Below are 25289 nucleotides of genomic sequence, written 5' to 3'. Positions count from 1 at the left end.
GTTTTTGGGGTTTCCCACTTTTCAACAGTTTCTATCTTTGCCGGATCCACCTTAATACCTTTTTTGTTCACTATGTGACCGAGGAATTGAACTTCTTCCAACCAAAATGCACACTTTGAAAATTTAGCGTACAATTCTTCCTTCCTCAATACTTCTAACACCTTTCTCAAATGTTCACCGTGTTCTTGGTCATTCTTTGAGTAAATAAGTATGTCATCAATGAAAACAATGACAAACTTGTCAAGGTATGGTCCACACACTCGGTTCATAAGGTCCATGAACACAGCTGGTGCATTAGTTAAACCAAACGGCATGACCATAAACTCGTAATGACCGTAACATGTTCTGAAAGCAGTCTTTGGAATATCATCTTCTTTCACCCGCATTTGATGATACCCGGAACGTAAGTCAATCTTTGAATAAACAGACGAGCATTGTAGTTGATCAAATAAGTCGTCGATTCTCGGTAGTGGATAGCGGTTCTTGATGGTAAGTTTGTTCAACTCTCGGTAGTCGATACACAACCTGAATGTACCATCTTTCTTCTTGACAAACAAAACAGGAGCTCCCCACGGTGATGTGCTTGGTCGAATGAAACCACGCTCTAAAATTTCTTGTAATTGGCTTTCCAGTTCTTTCATCTCGCTGGGTGCGAGTCTGTAAGGAGCAGGAGATATTAGTGCAGCTCCTGGTACAAGATCTATTTGAAATTCAACGGATCGATGTGGGGGTAATCCCGGTAATTCTTTCAAAAATACATCGGGAAATTCTTTTGCGACAGGAACATCATTGATGCTCTTTTCTTCAGTTTGTACTTTCTCGATGTGTACTAGAACAGCATAGCAACCTTTTCTTATTAGTTTTTGTGCCTTAAAATTACTAATAAGATGTAGCTTCGTGTTGCCCTTTTCTCCGTACACCATTATGGGTTTTCCTTTTTCTCGTATAATGCAAATTGCATTTTTGTAACAAACGATCTCTGCTTTCACTTCTTTCAACCAGTCCATACCGATTATCACATCAAAACTCCCTAACTCTACTGGTATCAAATCAATCTTAAATGTTTCGCTAATCAGTTTAATTTCTCGATTCCGACATATATTATCTGCTGAAATTAATTTACCATTTGCTAATTCGAGTAAAAATTTACTATCCAAAGGCGTCAATGGACAACTTAATTTAGCACAAAAATCTCTACTTATATAGCTTATATCTGCACCCGAATCAAATAAAACGTAAGCAGATTTATTGTCAATAAGAAACGTACCCGTAACAAGCTCCGGGTCTTCCTGTGCCTCTGCCGCATTAATATTGAAAACTCTTCCGCGGTCTTGTCCATTCGTGTTCTCCTGGTTCGGGCAATTTCTAATAATGTGGCCCGGTTTTCCACATTTATAACAAACTACATTGGCATAACTTGCTCCGACACTACTTGCTCCGCCATTACTCGTTCCGACACCATTTGTTCCTTTCGTTCTATTAACCCCTGGTCCGTAGACCTCACACTTCGCCGCACTATGACCATTTCTTTTACACTTGTTGCAAAATTTGGTGCAGAACCCCGAGTGATACTTTTCACACCTTTGGCATAGCTGCTTCTGATTGTTGTTGTTGTTGCGGTTATTATTGTTGTTGGGATGATTGTTGTAGTTGCTGTTGTTGTTGTTGTTGTTGTTGGGACGTTTGTTGTAGTTGCGATTGATGTTGCGATTGTTGGGATAATTGTTGTGATTATTGTTGTAATTGCTGTTGTTGTTGTATTGGTGATTCTTATCACCATTTTCCTCCCACTTTCTTTTGACTTGCTTCACATTGGCCTCTTCAGCAGTCTGTTCTTTAATTCTTTCTTCAATCTGGTTCACTAGTTTATGAGCCATTCTACATGCCTGTTGTATGGAGGCGGGCTCGTGTGAACTTATATCTTCTTGGATTCTTTCCGGTAATCCTTTCACAAACGCATCGATCTTCTCTTCCTCATCTTCGAATGCTCCCGGACACAATAGGCACAATTCTGTGAATCGTATTTCGTACGTGGTAATATCAAATCCTTGGGTTCGTAACCCTCTAAGTTCTGTCTTGAGCTTATTGACCTCGGTTCTGGGACGGTACTTCTCGTTCATCAAGTGCTTGAATGCTGACCAAGGTAGTGCGTACGCATCGTCTTGTCCCACTTGCTCTAGATAGGTATTCCACCATGTTAACGCAGAACCTGTGAAGGTATGCGTAGCGTACTTCACTTTGTCCTCTTCAGTACACTTACTTATGGCAAACACCGATTCGACCTTCTCGGTCCACCGTTTCAATCCGATCGGTCCTTCAGTTCCATCAAATTCCAAAGGTTTGCAGGCAGTGAATTCTTTGTAGGTGCATCCTACACGATTTCCTGTACTGCTAGATCCAAGGTTATTGTTGGTATGTAGCGCAGCCTGTACTGCGGCTATGTTTGAAGCTAGATAAGTACGGAATTCCTTTTCATTCATATTCACGGTGTGTCGAGTAGTCGGTGCCATTTCCTTCAAAATAGTCAAATGGAACAAGTTAATCATACAGAATATTAAGAGTAGTTAATAGTATTTCGTAGCATAATATGAACTCATTTATAAAAGCTTTTTCTTCATATTAGCGTTTTATAAGTTTAAATTCGGGTAGTACCTACCCGTTAAGTTCATACTTAGTAGCTAATATATAATTCAACTACTACAATTCTATATGAAAAACTGATTATAATAATATTTCGCATTCAAACTTTTACACAATATTTTACAAACTTACAATACCGCTTATTTTACATATAGCATGAAATATAGCACACAATAAATTTGATACAAGATGGTTGTGAAGATAATTCTAGCTAGTACACAAGTCGTTCAACAAAGGCAATAAAGACATGTAATTCATACGTCCAGAAACAAGTCATGCATTCTGGTTTTACTAGGATTACTTCCCATCCTTGGTCTTGTGGAACATAACCGTTATGGCCGTTGATAAGACAACGTGTTGTAACGTTGTCAAAGGGACGAGGGTTACGTAGTGTCCAACAGTCCCGTAACAATCTAAAAACCTCATTTCTTACCCCAATTACCGACTCCGTCACTTGTGGGAACGTTTTGTTTAATAGTTGTAGCCCGATGTTCTTGTTCTCACTTTGGTGAGAAGCGAACATTACTAATCCGTAAGCATAACATGCTTCTTTATGTTGCATGTTAGCCGCTTTTTCTAAATCACGAAGTCCAATATTCGGATATATTGAGTCAAAATAATTTCTTAACCCATTGCGTAAAATAGCATTTGGGTTCCCCGCAATATATGCGTCAAAGTAAACACATCGTAACTTATGGATTTCCCAATGTGATATCCCCCATCTTTTGAACGAAAGCCTTTTATAAACCAAGGCATTCTTGGAACGTTCTTCGAATGTCTTACAAACTGATCTCGCCTTAAATAGTTGTGCCGAAGAATTCTGACCCACTCTAGACAAGATTTCATCAATCATGTCTCTGGGTAGGTCTCTTAAAATATTGGGTTGTCTATCCATTTTGTGTTTTTATACTGTAAAATAGACAAGAGTTAGATTCATAAAAAAAATACTTATTAATACAAGCAATTTTTACATATATCATAAAGCATAAGCACACTATATTACATATATTACACCACACGAATACAACTATCTTATTCTGACTCGCTTGTTTCTTCTTCTTCGGTTTTGGTTCGTTTTGCCAATTTCCTAGGGATATATGATGTTCCCCTAATACGAGCCGTCGTTTTCCACATTGGTTTAGAAAAACCTGGTGGTTTAGAGGTACCCGGGTCATTGTTACAACTTAAGGACTTCGGGGGTTGACGATACATATAAAGTTCATCGGGGTTGGAATTAGATTTCTCTATTTTTATGCCCTTTCCCTTATTATTTTCTTTTGCCTTTTTAAATTCAGTTGGGGTAATTTCTATAACATCATCGGAATTCTCGTCAGAATCCGATTCATCGGAGAATTGGTAATCCTCCCAAACACCATTGACCATAATTAACCTTGGTCGGTTGGTTGAGGATTTTCTTTTACTTAACCGTTTTATTATTTCCCCCACCGGTTCTATTTCTTCATCTGGTTCCGATTCTTCTTCCGGTTCTGACTCTTCTTCCGGTTCCTCTTCGGGAACTTGTGAATCAGTCTACGAATCATTCCAATTCACATTTGACTCTTCATTATTATTAGGTGAGTCAATGGGACTTATTCTAGAGGTAGACATCTATGAAACGACCCGACCCAATCCATACGGACGAATACAATAACATATGATTACATCGCGAGGCATTTGACCTCTATATGATACGTTTTATAAACATTGCATTCTTTTGAAAAGATATACCATAAATGAATATTTAAAATTCAATGTTTTCGACATCTGATGATTTCTACATGTAGACAATCACCGTAAATAATAGTTTACAAGAATACTTCCGTTGACAATGCAGTCAAAATAAATACACGGTGATGATTTTGTGAATGCAATGCTTCCTCAAATAAAACATGTATGACTCCATGCACATGGTTTCTCTAACATATATTCAAACAGCGGAAGACTTCTAGGAACCTGAGAATAAACATGCTTTAAACGTCAACATAAAGTTGGTGAGATATAGGTTTAATGCTAGCAGCGTTATAAATATAGACCACAAGATTTCATATACATAAACGTTTTAATAAAAATATTCTAAGTGGTTGAGCACTTGATAACCATACTTAACATTTAATCAACGTCGCATATTCCCTTTATTATGAAATCTCACTACACTGTACCAAGTGTAGTCACCGAAACGAAGTACTGTGCAACCGTTGAATACTGGTCGTCCAGTCCGGTTGGGGTTGTCAGGCCCGATAGATCTATCAACAGGATTCGCGTTTACAATACCACATGTAAATAGTAGTTACCAAGCTACAGGGAAGTATGCCAGTGGTACAACTCAACGTAGAATATATTTTTTTATCACTTGTGTCCATAACGTAAATCATAAAATGCATGTATTCTCATCCCGAAATATTTAGAGTTTAAAAGTGGGACTATATACTCACTTTTGCCTTGAAGGTATTTAACTCGACTTGGTCTCCGATAGATATCACGAACCTAACCATATATATATAATATATCAACATATTTTCTTTTCAAGTAATCGTCACATATATATATATATATATATATATATATATATATATATATATATATATATATATATATATATATATATATATATATATATATATACTTATAATACTTTTAATATTTTCTTAGTCCGTAGTTAGCAGTCCGATGTTAGTGGTCCACAATTAGTTGGTCAATAAAATAAATAAAGACCCCATCGTATTCGTATTGATCAGAATTAATCTCGACCCATGGTACCATGTTGTCAAATGACATGTTGCGTACATAAAGTACCGTGTTGTCAAATGACGTGTTGCGTACAATCATGAGGTCTTATGATTAATCTTCTCGTGTTGTTTACGGGTGGTCCTGAAATATATAAAATCAAATCATAAGTAATTATATATAAAATATCATATTAATTAGAAAAGATATGATTAATTTACTTTATCTCCAAATATTTTCGTAGCTAAACTAGCTTCGGATACCCAATCTTGTTTTAGTCGTAGTTTCTTCATTACAACTCCGTTTTTGTTGGTTCAACTTGCCACTTCCTTGGATCGAGTCAAATTTTAAGAATATGAAGTGAAAATACCATAGTTTGTATTCGAAATCACAGGTTATAGGTCAAACTTTGGTAAAACTTATGAAAGTGATCATTTTCCATCATAAAAACAACATTTAATGATCATTTTTCTAAAAATACTTACACTTTGAGTTAAACCATGAAATTTTTATGTGTTAACATATTCATAAGAAATATCATTTTTCCAGAACATGAACTTTCAATTCAAAGTTCAAGATGGTTTTTAATTATCCAACCCAAAACAGCCCCCGGTTGCACTCCGACGATGTAGATTCAGTTTTTAAGGTGTTCTTTGTAAAACCAAGTTATATCTTGTTAAGTTAGCATATTATTATAATATATTACAGGTCTTGAAGTGTTTTAAAAGTTAAGTTAGAAGAATCTATTTAGTTTGCAAACAAGTTTGAAATCATTCAAACTATGTTCTTGTTGTTAAAATTTTACAACATAAAATAAGATAGCTATATAATTATGAATCGAACAAGATTATGAACAAGGTTAATACCTTAAGTTACTTGGACAAAGTTACTGTAAGAGATAAGAAAAATCTTAGAATCAAAGAGTGGTGGAGTTAGATCAAAAGGTTGGAAGTATACTTCTTCAAATGGGTGGTTATTTTGATATGTTCTTGAAAGAGTTTTCTTATGGTGTTTAAGGCTTGTAATTGAAGCTAAATGATGGGGAAAATGCTTGGAGATGATCAAGTATGAAGTTAGGAATATTTTGAGAGAGAAATGAGGGTGTAGGTATGAGAAAATGGAGTGAAGAAATGGTGTTCATTCATAAAAACGTTTTTAGTTTATAAAGAAAGAAAAGGATTCCTAATTTTGCTTTCTTACTAATAATTCATGCTACTTGACAAATCCTAGTTTCCTCATATCTAGGGCAGTAATAATGTTGATTAGGATGTTGATTTGATGTGTATATACCAATAGTAAATACATATAGAAGCTGGGTATGATACGAGTACATATACCCTAGATATACGTATAGAAATCTTGAGAAAACGGAATGAGAATTCAAATATAGCTATCTTTTGTGAATATACTTATATTGTTTTATGTATTTAAGTCCTTAAAAAGTGATTAAATACATTATATATACGATACATGTATAAGCATTATAGGTTATAAGTATATATATCAAAGAATGTTACGTATAGTTATGGTTTTGAAAACTTAAGTTAGTAGTTTCAAAATATACTTATAACTCATTGTCATTAGTACACAATGAGATGTTAAACCATCCTTAGATCATGTTAAATATATATAAATACATATATATACACAAACATATAATTATCGTATGTTATATTGTTCGTGATATCATCGGTCAAATTGGACGGTCAAACGTTGTGTAAAACTCTTTTCAAAAACACATGTCTCAACAATTTTGGATTGCTTATCATGTTGGTAAGGTTTAATTTATGTAAATATTAATCTCATAAGTATAAAACTATTGGAAAAATCCGGGTCGTTACAGTACCTACCCGTTAAATAAATTTCGTCCCGAAATTTGAATGGGATGGTCATGGCTGACAATAAGTATGTTTTCATGACGTATAAGAGTTGGAAATTAGAGTTTTATTATCATCAAGTAATATTGATAAAGCAATTTGATTTTTGTGAAGAGTACGAGTGAGGCTATCACCAAAGGGTGAAATGAGTAGGTATAGATTCGTCATATCTTTTGACGTAGATAGGATTGATTTCCAAGTTCAAGAGATTTGGAGTAAAATCTTCATAATGAGATTTGATTATTCGATAATCAAGGAAATTAGAATCCACTTTAAATGCGATCATCTATTTTGATTGCTCTGTCGGATCATAAATCCACCTCCCTTCATTTCCTTACAACTCATACCTTCTATTCTTCCTTCCTCAATTCATACTTTAAAACATTTTATCAGTATGCTTCATCCAGTACTGATCCTGGATATACTCTTAACTTTCATCTCTGTCATTCTTCTTTTTCATCTACCTCCGGAGGATTTTATTTATTTCTACTATTACCTTGGGGTTATAGTATTGTTAATTCTCCCGTGCCTTTATGTTGCAATACGTATTGATATACACGGTTTGTAATTTATTTGTTGTTGTCGAGCTTTATATTTTCTTTTATATTCAACAGTTCCATACTTCTGTTTCCTCTTCCCGACTTCGAGTCAAGCGAATAATGGTTCGGAATTCGTAGGTATGGATTTTGAAATAAACATAGTTAATGTTCTAAGAAGCAAATAGTAATTGCACGATCTTGATTTGGTAAGTTACCAGAATGTCCGAAAAGATAGAATTAACAAGGAGATATGTTCTTAATATGTTTGGAGATTGGGCAGAATGTAAGAGTTGTGTAACATGGCACATGATGACGTTATGATCTGTGAATCATTATGTTCCATTTAGAAACTCAGCATGAATTACTGTAATATAATCACGTTGATCAAGTGTCATTATATTATACTAATTCATGCTTCAGTTTCCAACACTACTTCAAAACATTCATATTTTAAACTCGAATTTTTCAGAATTTAGAAACTAACACAGTTTCTTTTATGTTGTAACGCAAATATTGTAAAGAAATAAATGATTTTTGATGAGGATAGTTGGGAATATATCTTCAGGAATATCGGAGATATTTATAATGAAAAATACGATGATATCTTAGAATATCTAAGATCAGGGAATGACGCGGAAAATCTGTCTGTGAAGGTTTAGAATAAGGAGTAAGGTTTACTAACGGTTTTAGCAGACACTGAATCATTTGAATCCTTTGAATGTAGATTTCGTCATTGTGATTTGTCCACGACCTCCTTTATACTTTGCTCAATCCATTTTCCAGTACCAAATTTTTCGTTCGAGCTTTTCCAATCTATTATTCTTTATTGTCAAACTTCTGACCGTAATTGTTGTCTACTGTCTTTACCACTTTATCAGTCTTTTCCAAAACTTAATAGCACTAATTCGTAGACTGGAGCATTTTTCAGAAACTTCACATTTGAAATATGTAATTCTTGGGGATAGACGTTGTATATATATATATATATATATATATATATATATATATATATATATATATATATATATATATATATATATATATATATATATATAACTGTCGAAATAGAAATGCTGCGAGATTTCAAAATACCAATTGTTGATTCCGCCAAAGGGGTAACGAGTTGCTGGTACATCTGCTGATAATGTCGTGGAATATAAAAGGTTCCCTGGTAACAAAAGGGTAATCGTATGTATTACAGGTTATAATAAGGCTACTTCGAATGGAAAGTCGAGGTTGACTTGCTGAAACTGTGACAAAATTTGCTATTTTGAAAAGGAATCGCAAAGTTATTTTTGCTAATAAATGCTAAAAGATTTAACGCGGATACGTGTTAAATTATGTCCTTGGTTTCGAGAGCTTTTCAGGTGCAAGACTGCGGGTAATGTGTGGTTGGATCATCATCTCGATTGTCCATTATTTGAAGTGTCTTCGGGAATTTCGAAGGGTTTGATCATAGATTGTAATCGTTAATATACATATGATGTTTTAGGACTTTGAATGATACAAATATTTTTCTGGGTTCCAAGAATCGAATGATGTTCTAGCATAGTTTTGAAGTTAAAGTATAGTTTTGAAATATGTAAGAGTCCTAAGAGTGATGTCTTCTGTTAAGTCTTGACTTGGATTTCGTTTTGTCGTAATCAAATTTGGATGAGAATGGTTGTTTTGATTTCTATGAAAGAATGTATATTATTGTGAAGGTAGTGAGTATAGTTGATGATTGTTGAATCAGAGTCGAAGAATATAATCATATTAATTGTGAATTTATATATCTCTCGGGTATTACCTACCCATTAAAAAAAATTTCACAAGTAATGTTTTGTACCAGAGAATTTTATTACAATCTTTATGAAAATATATGTACATATATATCTTCTTTAGATGTAATCATGAATTTAATAAGTCAATATAATATTAGACGCATTTGATTTTCGGTTTGAGCTAGAATAAGTAATCTCTAAAACGATTAGGAACCACATATTCTTCACAGAATATTAATGAAGTTATGGATCAATACTTCATTATTTATTCTTATATATATTTCCTTAGTGAATCATGCTGATACTCATTAAACTCTTGCTAACTTCGCAAGATATGAATGTTGTTTCCCAGTAAGCTTCGAGTACATTGAAGATGAAAGTGTAAAATCAAACATATTATTGAATAATACACTTGGTTTATTATAAAACGAAATTCATTGAATTGAAACAGGGATTGTAGTTAACGATGATAAAGTTGCTGACGATTCTACCGATGTTGACAGCACTGACTGTGTTGGTGAGGCTAAGGGTACTGCTGATGCTGTTGGTAAAACAAGTCTAGCTTGTACCTTACGCATCATTCTTGTCGGGGCTTCTACTCTTCCTTTTATCATTTCTGTCCACTCATCTGATTTATGGTTAAGGCAGAAATAGGTAATCTCTATGTCTTTAGAGATTACATAATCACCATAGAATGTCTCTTCGCTGAAGTTATGAATCAATACTTCATCGTTTGTTGTTGTTGGTACTTCTTGGTATCTATGGTGCGTGTGACGTTGATATCCGAGGTACGGATGGTGATATTGAGGCGTGTGATGCGGATGTGATTGTTGGTGGTGGTAATGATCCTGTTGATGTTGATGATGGTGATAACGTTGATGCTGGTGATGCTGCTGGTGCTTAGGGTATTGAGGCTTGCGATGTTGATGTTATTGACGGTACTGGTTATGTTGCTGATGCTGCTGATGGTGTTTGTAACCTTCGTACCATATTCTCCAAAGCCACTACCCGAGTGCGAAGCTCGTTGACTTCTTCTATTACACCGGGGTGATTGTCGGTTCAGACGAGTGGATAAATAAAATCTAGAATTTGATGTAGTATATAATCTTGACGAGATACTCTGGAAATGAGAGAGAAAATGGTTTCTCGAACAGGTTCGCTGGTAAGTGCTTCAGGTTCATCGTCAAGAGGGCAATTTGGTGGATGGAAGGGATCACCTTCTTCTTGTCTCCAATGATTGAGGAGGCTACGAACCCATCCCCAATCCATCCAAAATAGATGATGACTGATTGGTTGATCCATTCCGGTCACACTGCTTTCGGAGCTTGAGTGGTATTCCATATCAGAATCCGAGGGACTTCAACTAGTGACGAGTTCCATTTCGCATGATTGAATAAAGGATTTTTCGATATGAAATGATTTTCCGGCTATCGGGTGGTATTCTAATTATATAGAATATCCACATATATAGAACAAAAGATCTCATAGATTACGGAGGGATTTACGGAATATGTCAGACAAAGTTTACAGTAACAGATACGCGTAGATATGAATTAGCAAATATGCTAAGATATGAATTTTGTCTATACACCATTCATGCAATGAATGCAATAAGATGCGTTTAGACTAAAGATAATAAGCAGGTAATTTCCTACAGATGATAAGTAGATGATTTTCGACACAAAATGATAAGCAAAATTTTGACATGCAGACACGGTCGAAGTCCAGACTCACTAATGCAACCTAACGACTTATCAGTTAGACACACTAATGTAGACCTGGTTCGCTAAGACCACCGCTCTGATACCACATGAAACGACCCGACCCAATCCATAGGGACGAATACAATAACATATGATTACATCGCGAGGCATTTGACCTCTATATGATACGTTTTATAAACATTGCATTCTTTTGAAAAGATATACCATAAATGAATATTTAAAATTCAATGTTTTCGACATCTGATGATTTCTACATGTAGACAATCACCGTAAATAATAGTTTACAAGAATACTTCCGTTGACAATGCAGTCAAAATAAATACACGGTGATGATTTTGTGAATGCAATGCTTCCTCAAATAAAACATGTATGACTCCATGCACATGGTTTCTCTAACATATATTCAAACAGCGGAAGACTTCTAGGAACCTGAGAATAAACATGCTTTAAACGTCAACATAAAGTTGGTGAGATATAGGTTTAATGCTAGCAACGTTATAAATATAGACCACAAGATTTCATATACATAAACGTTTTAATAAAAATATTCTAAGTGGTTGAGCACTTGATAACCATACTTAACATTTAATCAACGTCGCATATTCCCTTTATTATGAAATCTCACTACACTGTACCAAGTGTAGTCACCGAAATGAAGTACTGTGCAACCGCTGAATACTGGTAGTCCAGTCCGGTTGGGGTTGTCAGGCCCGATAGATCTATCAACAGGATTCGCGTTTACAATACCACATGTAAATAGTAGTTACCAAGCTACAGGGAAGTATGCCAGTGGTACAACTCAACGTAGAATATATTTTTTTATCACTTGTGTCCATAACGTAAATCATAAAATGCATGTATTCTCATCCCGAAATATTTAGAGTTTAAAAGTGGGACTATATACTCACTTTTTCCTTGAAGGTATTTAACTCGACTTGGTCTCCGATAGATATCACGAACCTAACCATATATATATAATATATCAACATATTTTCTTTTCAAGTAATCGTCACATATATATATATATATATATATATATATATATATATATATATATATATATATATATATATATATATATATATATATACTTATAATACTTTTAATATTTTCTTAGTCCGTAGTTAGCAGTCCGATGTTAGTGGTCCACAATTAGTTGCTCAATAAAATAAATAAAGACCCCATCGTATTCGTATTGATCAGAATTAATCTCGACCCATGGTACCATGTTGTCAAATGACATGTTGCGTACATAAAGTACCGTGTTGTCAAATGATGTGTTGCGTACAATCATGAGGTCTTATGATTAATCTTCTCGTGTTGTTTACGGGTGGTCCTGAAATATATAAAATCAAATCATAAGTAATTATATATAAAATATCATATTAATTAGAAAAGATATGATTAATTTACTTTATCTCCAAATATTTTCGTAGCTAAACTAGCTTCGGATACCCAATCTTGTTTTAGTCGTAGTTTCTTCATTACAACTCCGTTTTTGTTGGTTCAACTTGCCACTTCCTTGGATCGAGTCAAATTTTAAGAATATGAACTGAAAATACCTTAGTTTGTATTCAAAATCACAGGTTATGGGTCAAACTTTGGTAAAACTTATGAAAGTGATCATTTTCCATCATAAAAACAACATTTAATGATCATTTTTCTAAAAATACTTACACTTTGAGTTAAACCATGAAATTTTTATGTGTTAACATATTCATAAGAAATATCATTTTTCCAGAACATGAACTTCCAATTCAAAGTTCAAGATGGTTTTTAATTATCCAACCCAAAACAGCCCCCGGTTGCACTCCGATGATGTAGATTCAGTTTTTAAGGTGTTCTTTGTAAAACCAAGTTATATCTTGTTAAGTTAGCATATCATTATGATATATTACAGTTCTTGAAGTGTTTTAAAAGTTAAGTTAGAAGAATCTATTTAGTTTGCAAACAAGTTTGAAATCATTCAAACTATGTTCTTGTTGTTAAAATTTTACAACATAAAATAAGATAGCTATATAATTATGAATCGAACAAGATTATGAACAAGGTTAATACCTCAAGTTACTTGGACAAAGTTACTGTAAGAGATAAGAAAAATCTTAGAATCAAAGAGTGGTGGAGTTAGATCAAAAGGTTGGAAGTATACTTCTTCAAATGGGTGGTTATTTTGATATGTTCTTGAAAGAGTTTTCTTATGGTGTTTAAGGCTTGTAATTGAAGCTAAATGATGGGGAAAATGCTTGGAGATGATCAAGTATGAAGTTAGGAGTATTTTGAGAGAGAAATGAGGGTGTAGGTATGAGAAAATGGAGTGAAGAAATGGTGTTCATTCATAAAAACGTTTTTAGTTTATAAAGAAAGAAAAGGATTCCTAATTTTGTTTTCTTACTAATAATTCATGCTACTTGACAAATCCTAGTTACCTCATATCTAGGGCAGTAATAATGTTGATTAGGATGTTGATTTGATGTGTATATACCAATAGTAAATACATATAGAAGCTGGGTATGATACGAGTACATATACCCTAGATATACGTATAGAAATCTTGAGAAAACGGAATGAGAATTCAAATATAGCTATCTTTTGTGAATATACTTATATTGTTTTATGTTTTTAAGTCCTTAAAAAGTGATTAAATACATTATATATACGATACATGTATAAGCATTATAGGTTATAAGTATATATATCAAAGAATGTTACGTATAGTTATGGTTTTGAAAACTTAAGTTAGTAGTTTCAAAATATACTTATAACTCATTGTCATTAGTACACAATGAGATGTTAAACCATCCTTAGATCATGTTAAATATATATAAATACATATATATACACAAACATATAATTATCGTATGTTATATAGTTCGTGATATCATCGGTCAAATTGGACGGTCAAACGTTGTGTAAAACTCTTTTCAAAAACACAAGTCTCAACAATTTTGGATTGCTTATCATGTTGGTAAGGTTTAATTTATGTAAATATTAATCTCATAAGTATAAAACTATTGGAAAAATCCGGGTCGTTACAATCTATCACATAATATCAAACGCGTTAAGAGATTAATATATCACATAATATTCACATGTTAAAAATATATAGTTTCCAACAAAATTTGTTAAGCAATCATTTTTCAAGTAAACACGGTCGAAGTCCAGACTCACTAATGTATCCTAACAAACTCGATAAGACACACTAATGCAAAATTCTGGTTCTCTAAGACCAACGCTCGGATACCAACTGAAATGTCCCGTTCTTATTGATTAAAAACGTTCCAAATTAATTGATTTCGTTGCGAGGTTTTGACCTCTATATGAGACGTTTTTCAAAGACTGCATTCATTTTAAAACAAACCATAACCTTTATTTCATCAATAAAGGTTTAAAAAGCTTTACGTAGATTATCAAATAATGATAATCTAAAATATCCTGTTTACACACGACCATTACATAATGGTTTACAATACAAATATGTTACAACAAAATAAGTTTCTTGAATGCAGTTTTTACACAATATCATACAAGCATGGACTCCAAATCTCGTCCTTATTTAAGTATGCGATAGCGGAAGCTCTTAATAATCACCTGAGAATAAACATGCTTAAAACGTCAACAAAAATGTTGGTGAGTTATAGGTTTAACCTATATATATCAAATCATAATAATAGACCACAAGATTTCATATTTCAATACACATCCCATACATAGAGATAAAAATCATTCATATGGTGAACACCTGGTAACCGACATTAACAAGATGCATATATAAGAATATCCCCATCATTTCGGGACACCCTTCGGATATGATATAAATTTCGAAGTACTAAAGCATCCAGTACTTTGGATGGGGGTTGTTAGGCCCAATAGATCTATCTTTAGGATTCGCGTCAATTAGGGTGTCTGTTCCCTAATTCTTAGATTACCAGACTTAATAAAAAGGTGCATATTCGATTTCGATAATTCAACCATAGAATGTAGTTTCACGTACTTGTGTCTATTTTGTAAATCATTTATAAAACCTGCATGTATTCTCATCCCAAAAATATTAGATTTTAAAAGTGGGACTATAACTCACTTTCACAGATTTTTACTTCGTCGGGAAGTAAGACTTGGCCACTGGTTGATTCACGAACCTATAACAATATATACATATATATATCAAAGTATGTTCAAAATATATTTACAACACTTTTAATATATTTTGATGTTTTAAGTTTATTAAGTCAGCTGTCCTCGTTAGTAACCTACAACTAGTTGTCCACAGTTAGATGTACAGAAATAAATCGATAAATATTATCTTGAATCAATTCACGACCCAGTGTATACGTATCTCAGTATTGATCACAACTCAAACTATATATATTTTGGAATCAACCTCAACCCTGTATAGCTAACTCTAACATTCACATATAGAGTGTCTATGGTTGTTCCGAAATATATATAGATGTGTCGACATGATAGGTCGAAACATTATATACGTGTCTATGGTATCTCAAGATTACATAATATACAATACAAGTTGATTAAGTTATGGTTGGAATAGATTTGTTACCAATTTTCACGTAGCTAAAATGAGAAAAATTATCCAATCTTGTTTTACCCATAACTTCTTCATTTTAAATCCGTTTTGAGTGAATCAAATTGCTATGGTTTCATATTGAACTCTATTTTATGAATCTAAACAGAAAAAGTATAGGTTTATAGTCGGAAAAATAAGTTACAAGTCATTTTTGTAAAGGTAGTCATTTCGGTCGAAAGAACGACGTCTAGATGACCATTTTAGAAAACATACTTCCACTTTGAGTTTAACCATAATTTTTGGATATAGTTTCATGTTCATAATAAAAATCATTTTCTCAGAATAACAACTTTTAAATCAAAATTTATCATAGTTTTTAATTATCTAACCCAAAACAGCCCGCGGTGTTACTACGACGGCGTAAATCCGGTTTTACGGTGTTTTTCGTGTTTCCAGGTTTTAAATCATTAAGTTAGCATATCATATAGATATAGAACATGTATTTATTTTATTTTAAAAGTCAAGTTAGAAGGATTAACTTTTGTTTGCGAACAAGTTTAGAATTAACTAAACTATGTTCTAGTGATTACAAGTTTAAACCTTCGAATAAGATAGCTTTATATGTATGAATTGAATGATTTTATGAACATCATTACTACCTTAAGTTCCTTGGATAAACCTACTGGAAAATAGAAAAATGGATCTAGCTTCAACGGATCCTTGGATGGCTCGAAGTTCTTGAAGCAGAATCATGACACGAAAACAAGTTCAAGTAAGATCATCACTTGAAATAAGATTGTTATAGTTATAGAAATTGAACCAAAGTTTGAATATGATTATTACCTTGTATTAGAATGATAACCTACTGTAATAAACAAAGATTTCTTGAGGTTGGATGATCACCTTACAAGATTGGAAGTGAGCTAGCAAACTTGAAAGTATTCTTGATTTTATGTAACTAGAACTTGTAGAATTTATGAAGAACACTTAGAACTTGAAGATAGAACTTGAGAGAGATCAATTAGATGAAGAAAATTGAAGAATGAAAGTGTTTTTAGGTGTTTTTGGTCGTTGGTGTATGGATTAGATATAAAGGATATGTAATTTTGTTTTCATGTAAATAAGTCATGAATGATTACTCATATTTTTGTAATTTTATGAGATATTTCATGCTAGTTGCCAAATGATGGTTCCCACATGTGTTAGGTGACTCAAATGGGCTACTAAGAGCTGATCATTGGAGTGTATATACCAATAGTACATACATCTAAAAGCTGTGTATTGTACGAGTACGAATACGGGTGCATACGAGTAGAATTGTTGATGAAACTGAACGAGGATGTAATTGTAAGCATTTTTGTTAAGTAGAAGTATTTTGATAAGTGTATTGAAGTCTTTCAAAAGTGTATAAATACATATTAAAACACTACATGTATATACATTTTAACTGAGTCGTTAAGTCATCGTTAGTCGTTACATGTAAGTGTTGTTTTGAAACCTTTAGGTTAACGATCTTGTTAAATGTTGTTAACCCAATGTTTATAATATCAAATGAGATTTTAAATTATTATATTATCATGATATTATCATGTATGAATATCTCTTAATATGATATATATACATTAAATGTCTTTACAACGATAATCGTTACATATATGTCTCGTTTAAAAATCATTAAGTTAGTAGTCTTGTTTTTACATATGTAGTTCATTGTTAATATACTTAATGATATGTTTACTTATCATAGTATCATGTTAACTATATATATATCCATATATATGTCATCATATAGTTTTTACAAGTTTTAACGTTCGTGAATCACCGGTCAACTTGGGTGGTCAATTGTCTATATGAAACATATTTCAATTAATCAAGTCTTAACAAGTTTGATTGCTTAACATGTTGGAAATATTTAATCATGTAAATATCAATCTCAATTAATATATATAAACATGGAAAAGTTCGAGTGACTACATACATCGCCGCATCATTGGCAGCTCAGGAAGATGCATGGATGAAGAAATTCATCGACGACTTAGGAGTAGTCCCTTCCATTCAGGACCCTCTTGAGATCTTTTGTGACAATGAGGGTGCGATTGCTCAAATCAAGGAACCTCGTGCTCACCAAAAGACCCGTCACATTGAGCGGAGATTCAACTACATAAGGGATGAAGTTGAAAAGGGAAAGATATGTATTCGCAAAGTTCACACAGATCTTAACATAACGGATCCACTCACAAAGCTCTTACATGGATCAAAGCATGCGTGACATGTTTGTGCTTTAGGGCTTCGATATTCTAGTGATTGGTCATGATCTGTTTTAAGTATTGTATCGGAACAAAATTGTTCAAACTCATTAATATAATTATGGTACTAATATATTTTGAGTCATGTTCCTATTTTGCATATTTTATCCATGAATAAGCAATTATTTTAAATTCCGTAGTCGATCACATTTGTGGGAACAAGTGTGAGGTTTAGACTATTATGAACTCGGATTGGTATACATTCACGGGATTAATGTGAGGCAAGGTTGCAACCAAGGTTCATAGATATTTGTAGGATATAAATATTGGAAGACCTGCTCTCAAGATTTACTAAATGGAGCCTTTGTGGTTGATCACACGTAATCTTGAGTAAAGGCGAATATCATTGTATCCTCTGACCTGAGATACATATTGGGTTCAGATATTTACCAAGTATTGTGCCTTGATTCTTTCCTTCGCTATTCTGAAATATGGTAGTTCACAAGGAAGAGCTCAGGTGTAATACAAAGTATGTATCTAGGACATATGTAGTCAAGATGGAATTCGTCCCTCTTATTCGTTGAGAGTCAGATGCCTAAGGCCTGATAAATTTAAATCTATAAGAGAGTGATCACTCTGTATCTCTTGGATTTAACATGACATCTAGGATGAAAGGATATAATGAAAAGATTCACCTATTCATATTCGAGATAGGAACTCGAAAGGGTTGATGTTATTGAATGGCACAAAGTCATAACATATTGAGGGTGATGGACGGTCGTTAGGTGGTATCCATCACTTGCATTAATTTCTTATGTTTCTCGTGCAAGTGGGAGATTGAAGGTATTTCGTATACCCAAGAGACATATTAAATTAATGTGGCTAATATGTTATGATCCAAGTCGGGTCCTACCCAATAACAAGCTTACCGACACTTTACAAGTATTTAATCTTAACGTTTGGATCGTTAAATAAATACGCGACACTTGGATTTTAGAAAATCGGTTTTCTAAAATGTTATCACTTGAGATAAATTATTTGAATAATTTATATATAATTGTTTATAAGTTTTAAATGATTATATTGTGTTATATTTTATAAAAGGCTTATAAAATATGAAAGTAACATTAAAATATACATGTTTTATATATATATATATCATGTTTATATATATGCAAATACATTGTTATATAAAAATATAGGTGGCAGATTTTGGGACTTCAAGAAAGCATCTCATGCTTGTATGTTGTTACTTTTGAGATCACAACTCTTAATAAAAATGCTAGTCTCAATACCATGCATTTTGACTCAAGTGAGAGGGTGTTAATACAAGTAAAATAAGCAACAAAAATTCTGCTGCAGTCCACCATTCTGGCCGAACTGTTTAGGGATAGTAGGAGAGTTCTTTGCTTGCTATTTTAACACATTCAAGTGTCCAAAGTCCTAACAATTCAAAGGTTGTGTTGGTGCATCAAAAGCTTGGGGTATTACACACTTGAGGCTTCAAGTTAGAAGCTATATTCTCCATCATCTTCTCCTTCATTTTGCTGTCCAAAATTCTGCCCTCAAACAATCTTTGAGGAGGTATAAACACTCTTCTTTACTTGTTATATTTGTAAGCATATTATCAAGACTTGATATCTACTTAGAATTCAAACAAAATGGTTAAATATATACACTTGTTTTCTTAATAAATCATGCTTCCGCTTGCTATATATCTTACTAAATTAGTTTAGTAATTATGTTAACATTAAGAACATGTTGTTATATTGAATTCCAACAGTTGATGCTCGTTGGACAGATTGTGCAGTTTGAGGCGCGTGATGCAGATGTTGAGGCTTGTTTTGTTGATGATGCTGGTAAGTTTTGCACCATATTCTTCAAAGTTACTACTCGAACGCGAAGCTCGTTGACTTCTTCTATTACTCCGGGATGATTGGCGGTTTGAACGAGGAGATGAATAAGATTTAGAATTTGAGATATTATATAATCGTTGCGAGATATTCTGGAAATGAGAGTGAAAATGGTGTTTCGGACTGGTTTACTGGTAAGTGCTTCAAGTTCTTCGCCAAGAGTGCCAGTTGGTGGGTGGAAAGGATCGTCTTCTTCTCGTCTCCATTGATTAAGTCGACTACGAATCCATCCCCAATTCATCCAGGATTGATGATGGCTAATTGGTTACACTGCCTTCGGAGCTCGAGTGGAAATCTACATCAGAATAGCTGTCGAAATCTGAGGAATTTGAACTAGTTGCGAGTTCCATCTTGTACGATCGGGTAAAGGATTTTCGATATGAAATGATTTTCAGATATCGGATGATATTCTAATTACATAGAATACCTATATAGTATAGGAAATCTCGTAGATTACGGGGGAACTTAAGGAAACGTGTCAGATAAGGTCTAATGTGATGGGATATGAATTCGTCTCCATCTATGCAATAATTGTAATAAGATATGTCGAGACTGAAAATGATAAGTAGATATTTTTCGACAAGGAATCATATAAAAAACTTTTGACTTGCAGACAACGTCCAAGTCTAGACTCATTAATGTATCCTAACAACTACTAGGTCGAAGTCCAGACTCACTAATGCAAGACCTGGTTCGCTAAGACCAATGCTCTGATACCACCTGTCGTGACCCGTCCTAATCCACCTGGACGAAGTCTTCAACATTTGGTCCCATTGCGAGGTACTGATCTAAATATGCCATGAACGACTCCATGTAATATCTTTTAAATGAGCAAATGCATAATGGAAGATTTCTTTCATACCTGAGAATAAACACGCTTTCAAGTGTCAACCAAAAGGTTGGTGAGTTCATAGGTTTATCATAAACAATCATTTTCATAATTTTAATAGACCACAAGAATTCATTTTTCTATAAATATACATCTCATATTAGGCATTTCGCAAACTGCATAGAGATAAAAATCATTCATATGGTGAACACCTGGTAACCGACCTTAACAAGATGCATATAGAATATCCCCATCATTCTGGGACTCCCTTCCGACATGATAAATTCGAATTACTAAAGCATCTGGTACTTTGGATGGGGCTTGTTGGGCTCAATAGATCTATCTTTAGGATTCGCATTAATTAGGGTGTCTGTTCCCTAATTCTTAGATTACCAGACTAAAAAGGGGCATATTCGGATTAATAATCCAGCCATAAAATGTAGTTTTAAGTACTTGTGTCTATTTCGTCAAACATTTATAAAGCCGCGCATGTATTCTCAGTCCCAAAAATATATATTGCAAAAACATTTAAAAAGGGAGCAAATGAAACTCACAATACTGTATTTCGTAGTAAAAATACATATGACGGCATTGGACAAATGCAAGGTTGGCCTCGGATTCACGAACCTATATCATTTATATATATATTAACACACATAATAATATTTAAACAAGTTTATTTATTAATATTAATATGCTTGTAATATTAATAGTTCACACATTAGTTATTATAATTATTACCTGTTAATGTTTAGAATATTTTGTAATGTACAATATTTTTATATTTTGTGTATCACTTAATTTTTATTATATAAAAATAACATTTTAAGAATATAAAAGTATGTAATATTAGTATAGATATGTAATAATTATATTTTCTATGGATAATATTTATTGTAATAATAATAATAATGACAATAATAATAATAATGATTTTAATAAGTATCATAGTCTTAATAACAATGTTAACCTAAATAAAAAGATAATTTTAGTAATAATGATAAAATAATAGTAATAATAATAATAATAATAATAATAATAATAATAATAATAATAATAATAATAATAATAATAATAATAATAATAATAATAATAATAATAATAATAATAATAATAATAATAATAATAATAATAATGATTTTAAGAATGATAATACTTATAATAATAACTATAAAAATAATGATTTTTCTAATAATAATAATAATAATAATAATAATAATAATAATAATAATAATAATAATAATAATAATACTAATATTTATATTAATAACTATAATGATAATAATACTATTAATAATAATAATAACTATGATAATAATAACTTTACTACTAATGATAATAATGATAATGATAATAATAATGATAATAATAAGAGTAATAATAATAATAATGATATTACTAATACTAACAATAATGATAATAATATTAATTGTATGAATGATGCTAATAATTATATTTTTAATATTTGTAATAATCTAATAACAATAATAATTAATAATAACAATAATAATAATAATGATAATCATAATAATAAAGTGTAATAAATAAACTACCTCAAAGAAGTAGCCCTTAAAAAATGCCCAAGTTTGGGTTTGAACCCGCGACCACCCGCTAACTCGATAACAACCTAAACCATTATCATTATCAATATCGTGAACATCATCATCTTTACATCATTATGTCATCATCTCTACCATCATACATGGCCATAATCTTCATCTAACATCATAATAACGAAATCATCATCATAATCATATGCATAATCATCATCTTCTCGTTATACATCATGTCATAACCATTTCATTATCAATATCACAATCATGATACGCATCATCATCATTCCCCTCATTTCATCATCATTATCCTAAGACTTATATATGAGCAACACTATAAAATCATAATCTTAATATCGCCTAACATCATCAACACTTTGATCATCATCAAATAATCACGTCATCATCATATTCATTCTCTTCACCATCATTATTAAAATCATAACAGCCTACCATCATCATTGATATTCATCATCATTATGTTCGTTTTCACAGCAACAATAACAATTGCAGGTTTTCAAATAGTAGTAGCAGGTAAGTGGTGTTCAGTTTGATTATAAGTGGCCATTGGAAAAAAAATAGAATGGATCGTATACTATGCAGCTGCGAATAGTAATAATAACTGAAATAGAAACACAATCACAGCATCATCGTTCTTTTCGGCCCATCTACACAAACAACATGGCCCAACAATTAATTTGAACCTCGGCCCAACTATACTAACCACACGGCCCAACTAGAAATCTGATACCCAAAATATGATACGGCCCAAGTTAACAAAATGGGTCCTTTAAATGATTCAATACTAATTATAAAAAGGAGGTGAGCGTGTATTTCCTGGGTGGCTCCAAAGCAATAATTCACCTTAACATTTAACCACTAAGTTGCACAAGTGTCTATTACTTTTGTATTTGTCGGCCATACAATTTATGCTATAGCAGATAGCTTAATTCGATTAGAAAATAGGAATAAAGGCTGCTGCAGTATGTAGTGACCATAACTTTTTCATGTTTATATATATATTAAATGAAATTGTTATTTACATGATTAAGTGTTTCCAAAATGTTAAGCAATCAAACTTGTTAAGACTTGATTAATTGAAATAAGTTTCATATAGACAATTGACCACCCAAGTTGACCGGTGATTCACGAACGTTAAAACTTGTAAAAACTACACGATGACATATATATGGTTATATATATAGTTAACATGATTTTATTATAAGTATGTATCTCATTAGGTATTTTAACAATGAGTTATATACATAAAAATGAGACTATTAATTTAAGAAACTCAAAAACGATATATATAACGATTATCGTTATAACAACGTCTTACTAGGTACATATGAATCATATTAAGATATTGATACACTTGGTTAATTATGTTAAATGATAAGTAAATATATTATTAAGTGTATTAACAATGAAATACATATGTAAAAATAAGACTACTAACTTAATGATTTCGAAACGAGACATATATGTAACGATTATCGTTGTAACGACATTTAACTGTACATATATCATACTAAGATATATTATATATCATAATATCATGATAATATAACAATTTAACATCTCATTTGTTATAATAAACAATGGGTTAACAACATTCAACAAGATCGTTAACCTAAAGGTTTCAAAACAACATTTACATGTAACGACTAACGATGACTTAACGACTCAGTTAAAATGTATATACATGTAGTGTTTTAATATGTATTCATACACTTTTGAAAGACTTCAAGACACTTATCAAAATACTTCTACTTAACAAAAATGCTTACAATTACATCCTCGTTCAGTTTCATCAACAATTCTACTCGTATGCACCCGTATTCGTACTCGTACAATACACAGCTTTTAGATGTATGTACTCTTGGTATATACACTCCAATGATCAGCTCTTAGCAGCCCACGTGAGTCACCTAACACATGTGGGAACCATCATTTGGCAACTAGCATAAAATATCTCATAAAATTACAAAAATATGAGTAATCATTCATGACTTATTTACATGAAAACAAAATTACATATCCTTTATATCTAATCCATACACCAACGACCAAAAACACCTACAAACACTTTCATTCTTCAATTTTATTCATATAATTGATCTCTCTCAAGTTCTATCTTCAAGTTCTAAGTGTTCTTCATAAATTCCAAAAGTTCTAGTTTCATAAAATCAAGAATACTTCCAAGATTGCAAGTTTGCTTCCAAGTTTTCTAAATCCATTCCAAGTAATCATCCAAGATCAAGAAACCTTTGTTACTTATAGTAGGTTATCTTTCTAATACAAGGTAATAATCATATTCAAACTTTAATTCAATTTCTATAACTATAACAATCTTATTTCGAGTGGAAATCTTACTTGAAATTGTTTTCGTGTCATGATTCTGCTTCAAGAACTTTCAAGCCATCCAAGGATCCTTTGAAGCTAGATCTATTTTTCTCATTTCTAGTAGGTTTATCCAAGGAACTTGAGGTAGTAATGATGTTCATAACATCATTCTATTCATACATATAAAGCTATCTTATTCGAAGGTTTAAACTTGTAATCACTAGAACATAGTTTAGTTAATTCTAAACTTGTTCGCAAATAAAAGTTAATCCTTCTAACTTGACTTTTAAAATCAACTAAACACATGTTCTATATCTATATTATATGCTAACTTAATGATTTAAAACCTGGAAACATGAAAAACACCGTAAAACCGGATTTACGCCGTCGTAGTAACACCGCGGGCTGTTTTAGGTTAGTTAATTAAAAACTATGATAAACTTTGATTTAAAAGTTGTTATTCTGGGAAAATGATTTTTATTATGAACATGAAACTATATCCAAAAATTATGGTTAAACTCAAAGTGGAAGAATGTTTTCTGAAATGGTCATCTAGACGTCGTTCTTTCGACTGAAATGACTACCTTTACAAAAATGACTTGTAACTTATTTT

Source organism: Rutidosis leptorrhynchoides, chromosome 2 (genome assembly GCF_046630445.1).
Source record: "Rutidosis leptorrhynchoides isolate AG116_Rl617_1_P2 chromosome 2, CSIRO_AGI_Rlap_v1, whole genome shotgun sequence".
Taxonomy (NCBI): domain Eukaryota; kingdom Viridiplantae; phylum Streptophyta; class Magnoliopsida; order Asterales; family Asteraceae; genus Rutidosis; species Rutidosis leptorrhynchoides.
This window is presented reverse-complemented; position numbering follows the sequence as displayed.